A 16,260-nucleotide genomic window follows, 5' to 3' on the forward strand; every position below is an offset into this window, starting at 1 on the left:
GTGCTCTTCATGGCTTCCCATGCCTGGATGTCTGTTTCTTTCCTTGCGTTAGGAAAGTTTTCAACTATTATTTCTTCAAATAGATTCTCTCCTCATCTTTCTATCTCTTGTCCTTCTGGGATATCTATAATATGGATGTTAGTGTACTTGATGTTGTCCTAGGGGTCCCTCACACTGTCTTCATTCTTTTTCTTTTTCTTTTTTTTTCTGTTCAGCTTGGGTGACTTCCTCTAGTTTTTCATCCAGCTTGCTGATCCATTCTTCTATATCATCTACTCTGCTAAAAATGCTCTCTAGTGAATTTTTCATTTCCATTATTGTATTCTTCAGTTCTGATTGGTTGTTTTTTATATTTTTCAATTTTTTGTTGAAGTTCTCAGTGAGTTCATCCATTCTTCTCCCAATATCAGTGAGTATCCTTATGACTATTAATTTGTACTCTTTATCAGACTGTTTATCTCTGTTACCTTTAGTTCTTTTTCTGAGGATTTGTCCTGTTCCCTTATTTGGAACATTTTCCTTTGTCTCCTCATTTTGCCTCTTTCTCTGTGCTTACATCTACTTATTAGGTAGATCAGCTATGTCTCCCAATCTTGGATTGGTGTCCTTATGTAAAGGATGCCTTATGAAGCCCAGAAATGTGTTTTCCCCTCCTCACCAGTACCAAGTGTTCGAGGACTGTCCCCTGTGTGGGCTACATGTGCCCTTCTGTTGTGTCAGGGTTGCTCTTCCTGCAGATCCATGCAGAAGCTATGCTGTCCCCATGGCTGGCTGGTTGTAATGCTCAGCCACGTGCAGCTGCTATGGAGCCTTCAGGCACTTTACTGGGCATGGGGAGTCCCAGAACAATTGGCTGGAAGATCTAATAGCACATTCCTGCTGCACTTTTTCGGTTAAGGGAGTAGGCCCCTAGCATGGCTGATTGCTAGGCTCAGAGACTTATAATTGCTGCAGGCCTCCAGGCTGCAAGGCTGTTGTCAGCTCTCTCAGGATTGCAGTTGGGTGGGGTCGGCCCCAGGTATGGCTGCACCCAATTGTTTCAGGCTTTGGAAGGTGGGGCCAATCCCTTATGTGGCTGTTTGAGAAGCACAAGTCTGCTGCAACTGACAAGCATCAACACCTGCAGGCCAACACACCCTCTAAGTGCTGTCTTGTCCCATGCGTATGCCCTGCCTCACTGAAGTGGATCCACTGGCCCTACTGCAGAGGTGCCACACACTCAACCAGTGCAGGCTCATCCCTTGTGCATGACCTGCCCTTTGCACACGCCCTGCCACACAGGCAGAAACACTCACTCCCAGCTGCAGAGATCCCATACATCCCACCTACATGGACCCAGAAGTTGCCTGATGGCTTCCTATTGGGTGGAGATAGCCCAGAGGGAGGGTCCCTGCCCTGGGTAAGCTGGAGGTTCAAAAGGTAAGTGTATAGGTGGTTTTCTAAAATATGCCCAAGTTTCTTTCCAAAAGGGTTTTACCAGTTTACATTCCCAGCAGCATGTGTGAGGGTGCCTGCTTCCCCACAGTCCTATCAACATAAAGTGTGGTCATAATTTTTAAAATTTATAATCTGACAGGTGGGCAACGGTACCTCCCCAAACTCTGACTTCTATCTCCTCAACTCAGCAAGATTGTCAAATGACTACATTGGCAATCTTGACTACATCCTCCCTACACTATGGCCTGGAAACTGCCTGCTGGTGGTAAACTGGGCCAATCACAAGTCTCACCCCATTTGTTTCATCTTTCTCAGGGATAATAGTTCTAAATTCTATTACCCAATGTGTAGAAACCATCATTTCATATCTTGCCCAGTTTTCTGGTTTAAGGCAAGAACATAAATTCAGTCCTTATTACTCCATCACGGGCAGACATGGAAGCTGGTCCAACATTCATCTGATTAGATTTCCAGACTAAGCAATAATCAAAGGTTATCAAAGGAACAGAAAAAAACTTCTAGGATTGAATAAACACATGTTCTTACATTGAAAGGATCCAGAGAATTGTAAGCAGAGTGAAATTGGTGCTATAGTGGGTGAGGCCAAAGCCTGCACTAACAGGCCTGGGGAAGAACTCCAATGGCATCTGCCAGCATGTGCCAGCATCCTTGTCCTAGGTCACAATAATTTCTGCTGCCAATGTCTGAGTCCTTGGGGAGGTGGTTCCAGCTGCCTCCTGCTTCTCAGGCACCCAGAGCCTATCAAGTGAGTCTTTTTTCACTAAAAGACTGTGCGCCTTTCTTTCCAGTGATTTTAGGTTGCTTTCTGAAATGGGTGAATTTGTGCATTGGCCCTTTAAGAGGAGGGTTTCCTTTCTCTTCTGCTCAACAGCTTTTCTAGGGTATTCCCCATTGTTGTTAATAGCCAGCAAAGTTAGATATTATTACACTCATCTTGGGTGCACTGAGTTCAAAAGCCACTTAGTGTGCTAAAGCTCTCCAGCTCAGATTCCCCTGCTCCTCCAGGGAAAACTCCATACCTTAAGACTGCTTCCAGCCATGGAGTGCCAGAGCTAAAATGTGGCTTTTTCCTCTCCAGAAAGGAATTTCTGCGTCTTCCAACTGAGACAGCGTGATCCCTTGTTGTGGGGGTACTTTTTATCCAGTTTCCAGTTCTCTCTCAGGCGTAACTGTTCCAAGAGTAGTTGTAAATTTGTTGTGTCCATGAGAGAAGGTGAGTTCAGAGTCCTCCTACACCACCCTCTTCCCAACTGAAACTCTAGTACAAATGTTAATGTGCATATCAAATAAGAACTTTAATCCAGCTCATATGTGTATTTAAATTTGAGTCAAATTCATATAACTGGTACCATTACCCATTTACTCTGATCTGAGAAACCAAGCAACTGAAAAATTTTTTAAATCAAAATAGAAGTAAATTACCCTGCTTATTTGAATTTACGACTTTTTCATAATTAGGATGAAATAATTTAAGTTAAGTTATCCTTTTAAATGACTTAACTGACATCTGCTGAGATACTCAAGGCCACATGATTAGTGGAGTCATCCTAAACATCACCTTGTCTCTCAGGGTTGGAAAGTACCAGTGTACCTTGTGAAGCCTGGAAATAGAAGTTGCAAGCTTGACCTTTTCTCCATTATTTTTTTTTTTTTCTGTTTTGTTCCCCATACTTCACTCTAGGCTGCTTTGGGTTTTCCAGAGGAACATACATTGCATTTGGTGATGGTCCTCCTTTTCCAACTCTGATTTTATGCCACATGTACTCAGTGTTGAGCTGACATCTCAGTTCTACAAAGGAAACCATGGTTACTCATCTAGTGAGTTATTATTGGAATTCCCAAGATAGTGCTCTCTACAGGGACTGAGGATTCTTCAGAAAATACCGATTTTTGATGATACATTTTAATGATCCATTAAAAAATTTGCACACAAGGCTACCAGCTAGAATATCTGGAACCCATAATTTTAGAAGAGTGTTTTTCAAACCTCAGGTCTTGAGCCATGAACGGATTATGAAATACTTCTGGGTGTTGTGACAAGCACTTAAAAAACAATGAAACAAAATGGAACAGATCATATTAGAGTGCATCACATGTAATAAGGGGAAAGAAAGTTACAATATTTCTGTACTAGTTGTGTGTGTACTGGTTTATGATAAAAAATACTGCATTTTTTTTTGTGAGTTGCTGTCAAAAGAGTTTGAAAGACACTTCCTTGGATTTAAAGCTATCTGAAACAGTTTTACAAGGGAGCAGTTTGAAATGAAGTTCCAACAATCTATTTAAAATATAAAACTGTAGATAGCTTTAAGTCACATATTTTAAAGGGACTGGTAAGTTACTTTTCCTGAGTAGCCTAGCCCTGGTATGACTGGGTGTGTTCCAAAAGGCCAGGAACCAGTTATCCCAAGAAATGGTAGGAGCACAAAGGCTCTCTCCTTGGGAGGCCCTGAGGTAACATGATCCTCATCTGATCTGTGACACTGCTGTTGCCCTGCTGCAGTGGCTTGGAAGTACTGTGTCTTCCCTAACCAGACTAGAAGGACTCAGTTTTCCCAAGGTCTCAGGCTGCCAGAAAGATGGCATTGCACTTCTCCCCCATTCGTGGGACCTGCACTCAGCTTGGCTGGAAAACTCCAGCCCTTAACTCCACACTTTGCTGGAGAACCTCCCTTTTCCTTCCCTCTGGGTCCTGGGAAGACGGGAGGCAGCAGTAACGGTTACTTGTGTTTTATCCACACCAGGTGAGTCTGTGTTTTTGTGTGAATGCCCACTCATGTAGAGGAGAGTTCCATCCCTGGTATTAGAAATTTAATCCTAATCAGAGTAATGTAGGGTCCCACTTTCAATCTGCTAATGAGCTCTGGAGACAGATGGCACATCTTCCCGCAGCTGATGGATGCCCCTTTTACAGGATCTACAACATCCTCCCTAGGTCTTCACTCAGCTGGGCTAACACACTTCAGACCCAGAAGAATTCTCAGGGCAGGAAGGGACCCCCTCACTTTTCTGCCTCTTGCCCCTTTGACGTTTCCTAACTTTTCCCCACTTTGCAATCTACTCTCTGCCATTAAAATGGCTGCCTATTAAACTCACCAGTAGAGTCTGCTATACTGTGTCGGTTAACTTGTTACATCTGCTTATAGTTTTTAATTTTCCATAGAAAGCCCTGACTTAAATCCTTTACTATTCTTTTATGACGCTTTTATTTTGACCTTACTACTGCTGAAAATCAACCAAACTCCTCCATTACTGCCACTCCCCCCGATCTCCATCAACATCTTCCTGTTATGCAGGGTTTTTTATAGACACTCAAGAGGTAGTTAAAAAAGATGGACTAAATCTTTACATGGGACTTTTTTCACATGACATGTTTTCAAGAATTAGAGCTTTCAGACAAATTAACAAAATAAGGTAGATAAATTTTTTACAACATTACAATCTCACTTGAAAATATTTTATACAGCTCAAAACATGGCCTGAGGAAGATTTCCACTTAGGATAAAGGGTCTTATTATAAGTTGTCTTGAAGATTCTGGGATTGTCCTTAAGACCAGTGCTATGGAAGGATATGAGGCACAATCTTGGTCACCCCCAGAGCTAATTTCAATAGAGAAAGTGAGATGGTCTCCTAAAGCAATGGAATTGATTTTGCCCTGAGCCTCTCCTTAGTTTTAAATTCCGAAATCACAGAATATAGAGAAGGAAGAAACTTGGTGTTCATTCTATCTCTAACTCATTTTACAAACCAGGAAGTTAAGGCTAAGAGCCACGAGGTCATTAAGATCATCCAGTTATTTAGTTGGTTATTTGGACTAGGGTAGTTTCAGAAAGGATTCAGAAAAGTAGAAATATTAGACAGCCATTCAGGGACTGTAACAATCAGTACCGACTGACTGGTTGGTGGTGGGATGAGAGATTGGGTATTGAAGGAGAGGGGAGATTCACAGATGTTGCTTGAGACTTTAGCTTTAGCATCCATGCAGATGGGAGGCACTCATTTTGGAGGACATAGAAAAAGCATCTGCAGAGAAACACTGCAAGTTCTGTCTGGGAGTGTTGAGATTTGGGGACCTTTGTAAAATCTAAGACAATATATTACAACTGAATATACAGAGGAGGGAAACCACAAGACTACTGAGTTATAAAAGTTTAGTAAAGAGAGTATCTCCAAAAGGCAGTTATCATCATCCACAGTCACTGTCAAACCAAGTGAAACAAAGATGGAAGGGTGTCCATTAGGTTTAGTTACAAGGAAGTCATTGGTGGTAACTCCTAGAAGAAAATACAGGGAAAAAGCTCCTTGACTTCAGTCTTATCAGTGTTTTTTTGGATATGACACCAAAAGCACAGGCAACAAAACCAAAAATAAACAAGTGAGATTGCATCAGACTAAAAAGCTTCTGGACAACAAAGGAAACAATCAATAGAGTGAAAAGGCAACTTACAGGATGGGACAAAATATTTGTAAATTATAATTATTATTATAAGGGGTAAATATCCAACATAGAAAAGGAAGCCATAGAACTGAATGGCAAAAAAGCAAACAATCACATTAAAAAATGAGTCAAGGAACTGAGTTGACATTTTTCAAAAGAAGCCATACAATTTTGGCCACCAAGTATATGAAAATATGCTCAATATCACTAATTGTCAGGCAAATGCAGATCAAAACCACGAGATACCACCTCACACCTGTTAGAAAATGGAGATTATCAAAAAGACAAAGACAACAAGTGTCAGTGAGGATGTGGAGAAAAGGGAACCCTGGTATACTGTGATAGGAATGAAAATTGTTAGAGCCATTGGAAAACAGTATGAAGGCTCCTGAAAAAACTAAAAATAAAACTACCCTATCATCCAGCAATGTTACTTCTGGGTGTATATCCAAAGGAAATGAAATCAAGATCTCAAAAAGCTATCTGCACTCCCATGTTCACTGCAGCATTATTCACAATAGCCAAGATATAAAAACAATCTAAATATCCACCGATGGATGAAGGATTAAAGCAGATATGGTATACATACACACAATGGAATATTGTTAGCCAAAACATAATCAAGACACAGACAGACAAATATTGCATGATCTCAGAGGAATCTTAAACAGTCAAACTCAGAAACAGAGAGAAGAATGGTGGTTTCCAGGGGCTGGTTTGCTGAGGAATGGGGAGATGTTGGTCAAGGGGTACAGAGTTCAGTTATGCAAGATGAATAAGCTGTGGATATCTAATGTATAGCAATATGACTACAGTTAACAATACCGTATTGTATTCTTGAAATGTGCCAAGAGATCTTAAGTGTTCTCACCACAAAGAAAAAAGATAACTATGTCAGGTGATAAATATGTTAATTAGCTCAATTGTGGCAATTAATTCACAATGTATACATATATCAAAACATCAAGATGTACACCTTAAATATTCACAATTTTTACTTGTCATTATACATCAATAAAGATGGAAAAAAATGCACAAAAGCCATAAACTGACATCTTACTGTTAAAGGATATACAGACAGCATAGGAACATATGAAAAGATATTTAACATCACTAGCCATTAAGGAAATGCAAATTAAGACCATGAGGAGATATCACTATATACCTATTACAACCACAAATACAAAAAATAGTGATAATACCAAGTACTAGAAAGGACAGGAAGTAACTGGATTTCTCATACAATTGTGATGGAAATGCAAAATAGTACTGCCACTCTGGAAAATAGTTCGGAAGTTTCTTAACAAACAAAACATATACTTAACATACAACCCTAATCACACCCCTGGGTATTTATTCCAGAGAAATAATAATTTATGTTTACACAAAAACCTGAATGTGGACGTTCACAGCAGTTTTATTTATAATAGCCAAAAATTAGAAACATCCAAAATATCCTTCAATAGGTGAATGGCTAAACAAACTATGATACAGTAACACAGTGGAACACTATGCAGTAATAGAATAAATGACTGATACACACTATAAGTTAGATGGATCTCAATCTCACATTAAATACTGTATGATTCCGTTTATATAACCTGAAATGGCAAAATTAGAGATGAAGGGCAGATACGTAGTGGGCAGGATTAGAGAAGGTGTGGCAGAGGAACAGGTATGATTATAAAGAGGCAGCACAAGAGAACCCTTTGTGGTGATAGAATAGTTCTGTATCTTGATTGTGATGGTGGTTACACAAATCTCCACACGTGATAAAATGGCACAGAGCCATTTACACACATTGTACCAGTGTCTCTTTACTGGTGTTGAGACTATATTATGGTTATAGAAAACATAATTGTTGGGAGAAACCTGTGAAGACTACAGCTGTGCCAATTCCTGTGAAGCTATAATTATGTCATATAAAAAGTTTTTAAAGTATACGTTAAAACCGAAAACATTTTCTTCTTAAAAAGGAAAGCCAGAGATGCATAAAATATGTTTGCAAAACATAATACTTGATAAAGTTCTGAACTTTCAACTCAATAGTAAGACCAAAAAACCAAACTAAACTAAAAAAAATGGGCTAAAGATTGGACCATACATTTCATTCAAGGCGAATTATGAATAGTAAAAAAGCACACAAAAAGGGGCTCAGCACTGTCAGTCACCAGGGAAATGTAAATCAAAACTCAACAAGATACAAGACACCAACTAGAACGGTTAAAAATAGTAAGACTTACCAAAGCATCTGTTCGTAACCAGAGAGCAATAAGAACTCTCATTATTCATAGGCATGAAAAACAGTAAAGCCAGCTTGGACACATTTGGTAGCTTCTCACACAGTTACATATAAATTTACCAGAAGACCCAGCAAGCCCACGCCTAGGTATTTACATAAGAGAAATGAAAACACATCAACACAAAAACTTGCATTTAATGTTCATAGTAGCTTTATTTATAATTGCCCCAAGTGGACAACTGAAAGGATAACAAACTGTGCTTTATGTACACAAAGGAACCCTACTCAGGACAGAAAGATTAGTGATTCACACACATGCAGGAGTCTCAAAAGTATTCTGCTGAGTCAAAGAAGCCAGACAAAAGACAGTCTATACTTTATGATTCCATTTATATGAAAGTCTAGAAAAGGCAAAACCATTGCCATAGAAAGCAGACTACTGAGTATTCTGAAGGTCTGAGAGGTAGAGACAGAGGGAAGGGACTCACTGCAAAGGGGTCCAAGGATCTTTCTGGGATGACAGAATTATTCTAAATCATGATTTTGCTGATGGTCATCTACTGTATCATTTTTCAAAACTCACTCACTTGTACACTGCAAAGTGCTAAGTTTTATTTTATGTTAAATACACCTCAACAAAAGTGATTAACATTTAAAAAATAAAAAATAGAATTTGCAGTCTAAAGGGAGTCACAGAGTGAAGTTTGCTCACCCACAGAGACGAGGCGGTTGTAGTTCTCCAGCATCATCACGTCTCTGTACAGGGTCCTCTGTGCAGAGTCCATCTGCTGCCACTCCTCCTGGGGAACTCCACACTCACGTCCTTGAATGACACTGATACCTGCAACAGCACATTTCAAATCAATGTGAGGGTCCAGACCAGGGGCATCGAAAATACTTTTGGAAACTACGTCTTACTATGTTTACTGTTCAGAATTTAAAACAAAATGCTGTAAAGGATGACCGGCATGGGGTTCTAATTATGTCTTATACTTTGTGGATACATACATAATTAGTGAAAAAAAAAATTAGTCTCATGCTCTGATTCATTTATATTTTTATTTTATACACATATATTGTCACTTAATATAATGAGAAAGCATAGTGCCTAATTTTTTAAGGTAAAGTTATACTAAATAGGATTCATCTATATATTTCCCATACACCAACGGATTATGCTGAGCACTCGGCAGAGTATACACACCCCAGCCTGGAGATCTTGCTGGAGTAACATGGAACCAATAGAAGAGACATGTAAGCTCAGGGAGGTATTACACACCACCAGATTTATATTTCAGGAGCAATGCTCTAGAACAGGGTTTCTTCAACTTGGCATTACTGACAATGTGGATCAGATAGTGCTATTTTTGTGGAAAACTGTCCTGTATATTTTAGAATCTTTATCAGTATCCTTGTCTTCTACTGATCAGATGCCAGTAGCATCCCCAGTTATGACAATCAAAAATATCTCCAAACATTGCCAAACGTCCCCTGGGGAGCAAAACTGATCCTTATTAGGAACCATTGCTCTATATGAATAGTGGACAAGGTCTTAACCAGCAAAACAAAAGACTTAATTTAAGAGAGGACCTATATTAAGACAAAGCAACAAAGATAATGAATGAGAAACTAATCCTTATAAGAAGCAAAATCTGGTCATTATTTTCTCGTGCAGCTAAACACAGTGATGCTGCACAAACAACTGGGTAGATGCTAATGCCATACATGGGGATTAGAAGAATAAATAAGAGTCAGAGGTTGCATCACAGTGAGGCAGATGTTTTCTACTTACACTCAAAACACCTGTGGAACATACAGATGGAATTATTTATTTCACTGTTGTTACACGATTTGGAACAGAGAGGGAGGTCTAAAATGAAAATTAGAATTTCGGAGACATTAATCATTTAGATGCTAACTGAAGTCATCAGAGAAGAAAGGCTGGTTCACAAAGGATATAGAAACTGAAGAGAGAAAAGGCACCAAATACAGAATTCAGGGAAACAGCAAAATTGAAGGGGCAAGCAGAAAATGAACATGCCATGAAGGCTGAGAAAGAATTTCTAAATGGTGGAAAGAGAAAGCAGAAAGATTAGAGCACTGGAAATTAAAAGAAGAGAGAATTAGAAGCATAAATGATTACCCTAGTTCAAGGGAATAGACTCAGCACGCATACTTACATCCCCTGCCTCCAAAAACACTCACATATAATACAAAACCTACTATGAAAGTACGACTGAAAAGGAATACAGAGAAATGTCCCAGCAGAAGACCCGAAAATTTGAACAAACTCTGGAAGACACAGGGTAAGACTGTATTACATAAGAAAGACAGGACAATGTAGCCCACAATCTAACGAAAACAGAGAAGTGGGCAGAAGGAGCAAGGCAGTGATGAGAGCCCAGAAAGATGTCCAAGCTTCAAGCGAGCAAGACCCGGAACAAAGTGTATGGTGAGAAGAACGATTAACAGAGTAAACTTCCTATCTGAATACAGGTGACGTCATTCAAATGAGTGAGGAAAGGATGGACACTAATGTCACAGGGATAGTTGGAGGCCACCTGGGAAAGGACAGTTAGATCTCTCTCTCACACCAGAGAGCAGGATAAAATAATATGCATTCAAGATCGAAATGCAAGAAATAACACCACATTCTAGAAGACTATACAGAACAATGATCTTATGTTAGAGTGGGAAATGCCCAACTACGACTGAAAATCCAGGAATCAGAAAATAAAAATTGCTAAATTTGACATTGTAAAAATCAAATGCCTTTATGGTAAAAAACAAAAAAAACCCACGAGTAAGACAAAAATACAAAACATTGTAGGAAAATTCTGCAGTTTACATCACAGAAAAAGTGCTATATGGGTATACCGGATGCAGTCATTAAAATCAGCACATTAATAGGAAAATGGGTAAGGGATAAGGAGTTCAACAACAAAGAAATATCAGGAACTAAAAACAAAAAACGATGTCCCACCTACTCACGAGAAAAGCAAAGCTTAGAGAACTAAACTGAGATCAGTTGTAGGTCACACTGGTAAAAACCCAAAGTTTGATGCACACTCTATTTGCAAGGTTGTAGGGAGGAAATGTGTGCTCTCAAACTCTTGGCTCTAACCTCAATTACACCTAAAACCTGACCACTTCAAAGTAACTAACACCCTGTGATCATCACTTCTTGCTAGGATTACAGAAATAGCCTCCTACATTGTACCTGCTTCCACCACTGCCCCACTAGAGTCTATCTTCAAACAGCAGACAGTGTTATTCTTTTAAACTGTAACTTAAAACACTCCTTTTGACTTAAAAGGATAAAAACCCAAACCCTCCGTATTACTGAACTAAATGGAGAGAGATACTGTGTCCATGAATCGGAAGACTCAGGATCAAGATTCAATTTCTCCCCAAATTGAACTATGCCACAAATTCTATAGAATCTGTGCAATCAAACCCAAAATCTCAGCAGGCTCTTTTGAGATAGGCAAGCTGATTTTTAAAACTTTCTATAAAGAAGCAAAGAACCTAGAATATCCAAAATGATTTTTAAAAAGGACAAAGTTGGAAGACTTGCACTACCTGATTTCAAGACTTACCGTAAAGAGAGACTCATCAAGACAGTGTAGTATTAGCAAAAGGATTAACACAGATCATCAGAAGTGAACAGAGTCCAAAACAGACCATACATACATTGCCGGTTGACTTCCCACAGAGGTGCCAAGGTAATTCAATGGAGAAAGGATAGTCTTGGCAGCCAATGGTGCTGACAGTGGGCTGTGCAGAGCTAGAGAGCACAATATGGCAAGGGCCTGTTCCTCTACTCCCGATGTTTAGAGTCCCCTGCCAGCACAAAATGCGAAGACCCTGAGACCGAGAAATTCTAGGTTTCAGACTGGGCCAACGAGAACATATTCTGTCCTTTTCTGATTAGCAGATTTATACTAAAATAAAATTTAAAAGCTGACCAAAACAGAAAATTATTGATATAACAGATAAAGGACAGAAATCCTAAGAGAATACTATCAATCAGTTCATGAAAATACATTGAAAAACATAAATAAAAATGAACAGTTTTCTATGATAATGTAATGACCATACTCATACCAAGAAAAAAAATACAAATGCAGTATAGGCTTATGACTAAGGAATTAATTCAATAATCAAAATCTTCAAGCAAAAAGTCTCCATAAGGCCCAAATTTATAGGTTAGTTTCACAAAATCTGCATGTAACACAATTTTATCTAAATTATTAGAAAAAGAGCAGAGCCATTTTCTTTCATGAGACTATGACCTTGATACCCTAACTGGACAGAGAAACTAGAAAGTGATAATCTAATCCAACCTGTGGATCAGAAATAAAAATCCTAAATAGAGTATCAGCAAAAAGCCCTAGGAAAATATGTAAGAAGCAACTTAGCAACTAGGGTCTATACAGAAATTCAAGTTCATATCAGAAAATCCATTGTACCGTTTACAGTATCTACAGATGGAAGGAAATAAACTATAGCGTTATTTCAATAGCTGCGCAAAGGGAATCAATATAATGCATTGCACAGTCATGACTAATATGAAATCTCAGCAAACTGGTACCTGGAGGGAACCTACTTACCCTGACAAGGTCACCTACAAAAGCTGACAACAAACATCACAGTTAACGGTCAAACAGGATTTATTTTCCCTCAAGATTGACTTGACCTATTTCCATTTGTCCTTTTTCCATTTCATGCATGGATCCTTCTAAACCTATAAATCCCTTACAATACAAAGTGGGGAAGGGAGAAAGCGCTCACCTGAGGGACGTTCACTTTCTGTGGCTCCTGGGTGAGTGTAGAGAACTGTGGCTCAGCTGAGGGGACAGAAGGAAGACAAGGGTCCTGAGATTTGACCTGCCACAGCTCCTAGAGTCACCTCCCCACATCAGCACCCCAGCTGGGGATCATCCTCCCCCAGACAGAGGGCCCTCTGGGCCTTGAAAAGGCACGAGGAGGATCAGGGACAGGCAGCACCACCTGTCTTTGTGTGACTCTGCAATGACAAACTGCAGTTTTTTACTGAGTGAACATAAACTTTTCTTGATTGATTTAATAATAATACGTGTCCTTCTGACTAACACAAAGAAAAAAACCAACAGATTAGTTGAATTAAACTACACCAAAGGATAGGACAGTATTCTTTCATTAAAATTAACTTAGCAGAAAAATACTCAGTATGTACCATTTATCTATTTTTCTCAGTAATATTATTTACCTCTTGGTACAGACAATTCACAGAAAAGAGATGGGATGCTTGAAGGCAGGAACTTTTGTTCGTTTCAGCTGGGATGTATTTCTCAGAAGGCCCCTTTGATAAGATGCTTTTGGTGACTTATCTGAGAGGGAACTGCAGTTTTCCTTCTGTCATAAACCGGGTTTCCCTGGACAAGTCACTGAAACTTTCAGGCCCAATGTCTTTAAAGTTTTCAAGAGAGTTGGAAGTAGATGACTTTGGAAAATCCTTCAAGCATCATTATTCTGGGATCCTGCGAGGTCAGGATGATGTCATTAATGTCACATGTGGTGATGGACACGTCTGACAGCAGCGCAGCCTCTGTAAAGAGCAGGGGCCATTTAAGGGGACCAGAGCCAGAACCTCCTCCCTCTGCCTGGTTGTTCCTGTCCCTCGGACCTCGCCCTCACAAGCTCCCCAACAAAGTAGCCTTTCCTGAGCAGCCTGCCCCTGGGCCACCCCAGCTCACCTGCTCTGCTCAGGGATGAACAAACCCCCCACTGTCACAAGGTGTGGTGGCTCCTGAAGGTGGCATCATCACCAAGTCTGGCTCAGTCTGGGCATGGGGATCAGAACGGCTTCTGACCTTGCAAATCTAGGACTTGCTCTTTCTGGGCTCTTCTGTCTCTGCTCTGAAGCTCTGGAGAGAGGTCTAAGGTCAGAGGCGTGCTCTCCTCCAGGTAAGACTCCTGCACAGAGGCCCCCGCTTCCTGCCTTACAAGGGTTGCTTTGTTCAAGGAAACTGGGACATGGATCTGGGAAATAAATTCATTTTAGGGGCCAAAGCCTGACTCTTGTAATTCACTACAATATCAGACTTGAAGGACATCCCGTCAGCGCAGAAGGGGCCAGGCCTCTCTGTTTGACCCAAGGGACCTGAAGAGACACTAGAAACCCCAGGGTACATGACACATCCCTTCCCTTACATCCCTGGGGATGTGGGGACAGGCCACGTTCCTAAGAGCCGGGAGGGCGCAGTGCCAGTCCTGGGCAGGTGTGACATCAGACAAAGCCTGAGACTGAAGGGAAGCCATCTGCCCTTGAACCCAAATCCCGCGCTGTGACCTCCCGACCAAGCACATCTGGCCACTGACCTGAGCCTTGGCTGCTGGGGAAGCGGTCGTGAGGGCACATCAGGCAATCCAGCGACACCAACAAACTGACTTCCAACTATGGCAGCAGCTGTCCCTTACCCAGGGCTTCCTACCCGGCCCTCGTCTAAATACTGTACAACGATGACTGGGACCTCAAAACGACGCCGTGAGACGGCGCTATCAATCTCACGTCCACATGAGCACGCTGACCCAGGCCCTTCTGTCGCCCCTGCTCACAGGTGACAGAGCCGGGACTGACCGGGCCTTTCCGGCTCCGGAGCTCGGCTGCCCCGTAGACTCGGGCCCCGTCCGCGTTTTAACCGGCCTCCCGCCGCCGACGTGGGCTTTTCCCGGGTCGGGCTGCAGGAGAGCCGGGCACATGGTCCCCGCTCCTGATGAGCTCCGCCGCACCTGCGCCCCGGGAGCCCGAGGTCCTGCACCGCCCGCCCCCGCCGAGGGCCCGCCCGGGCGCACACACGGCGCTGGGGACGGCGGGGACCCGAGAACTCCCGCCCCCAGCGCTCCCCGTCACTCTCACCCCGGGCGCTCCCTTACTTTCTCAGTAGACTCCGGGCACCTAACGGCTCCCGCGGAGTCCGCAGAAGACGAGGGAAGAGGCGGGGTTACGGCTGCACATGCGCAGAGGGAGCCCGGAAGCCCCTTCCCAGAGCGCCGCGCGGGGAGCCAGAAGGAGTCACGACTACGTTTCCCGTAGGCCTCGGCGGCCACTGTTGAGGTCGCTCTTTCAGCGCCCCCGCTGGTCAGGAAGCTGGGAAATGATGTTCTCTCGGAGCCAGAGCTGGAGCCCGAACCCGAGCCCCAAGAGGTTAAGGGTTAAACTGGAACTCTGCCGCCAAATGCAAAGGGTGGTTCTCTATTGGCTCACGATTGAAATAGCATTTTTTTGTAAGTTATTTGTGGAGAAATTGGGGAAACTTGAGTATAGATGGGATATTGACAAAACTAAAATTACCGTTACATAGATAAGTGTGAAAAAATTTTGGAATTATAGTAGGGAATTTTATTTTGAAACAAAAAAGGCATGACGACTGAATATGTAGGATTGGAATTATGTAGCTGTTAAATTATAATTTTTCAATCTGGGAGCTTCTACCCTTTACAGCCACCGGATTCACCAACCCCTGAGCCGGGTCCCAGAGCCCCTGGAGCCCAGGGTGGAGGTTCTACTCAGGGTGGAGACAGGGGCTCCAGGTGTAGACCTTGATAGGAAAGCTGTTGGCTTTTACACATTAACATTGTTTCTTGCCGAATTCTCTTATGGTTTCAATAAATTTTTATGTTAATTATCTTGGATTTCTGTGCATATAACGACAAGTTTGCTTGCTTTTTGCTAACATTTGTAATTATTTGTCATACTTTAACGAATTACAAATAAAAGCACAAAAATGCTGGTCAAACTGTATTAATTCAATCATAATAGATTTTAACATAAAGGTCACTGATGGAGAGATAATGTTCATTTGTTCATATGTTCATTTAACAAACATTTATTGAAAACCTGCTGTGCAATAGACATCATTCTAGATGCTGGGATAGCAACCTCAAATAAAAGAGATTGAATTCCCTACCCGCATGATCAGGGTTTATGATCAGGGTTGTTGTAGGGATATATTAGTCAGGGTCCCCTCAAGAGAAAGGTGTCAAGTGTCAAGAAACAATGGGACACTTGAGAGTCTATTACCAAAGCTCTAAAAACGTGGGTGGCGGCGTGAAGCAACCTGTAACTGGTAGTGGTAG

At 41.5% G+C, this 16,260-nt stretch overlaps 1 long non-coding RNA gene across 23 annotated transcripts in view; it reads right to left on the reverse strand.

Annotated features, from left to right (window-relative positions):
• The window catches only part of LOC103543527 (uncharacterized), a 102,674-nt gene extending 87,433 nt beyond the window's left edge, over nt 1-15,241 (reverse strand). For 11 of the 23 annotated variants that reach the window (XR_011536477.1, XR_011536474.1, XR_011536479.1 and 8 more), the window contains exons 1-4: nt 15,058-15,168; nt 13,391-13,729; nt 12,934-12,989; nt 8,852-8,980 (exon numbers count right to left, since the gene is read on the reverse strand). This is a non-coding gene — a long non-coding RNA (uncharacterized lncRNA). Of the gene's footprint in view, nt 1-1,961; nt 2,717-3,341; nt 3,502-6,868; nt 8,283-8,327; nt 8,981-12,933; nt 12,990-13,390; nt 13,730-13,877; nt 14,049-14,502 lie in introns of those variants that run through there. The other 12 variants (XR_011536482.1, XR_011536484.1, XR_011536488.1 and 9 more) reach the window with 11 other exon arrangements.
• Nucleotides 15,242-16,260: the final 1,019 nt, after the last annotated feature.

This window comes from Equus przewalskii, unplaced genomic scaffold (assembly GCF_037783145.1).
Source record: "Equus przewalskii isolate Varuska unplaced genomic scaffold, EquPr2 contig_R1908, whole genome shotgun sequence".
In the NCBI taxonomy this organism is placed as follows: Eukaryota; Metazoa; Chordata; class Mammalia; order Perissodactyla; family Equidae; genus Equus; species Equus przewalskii.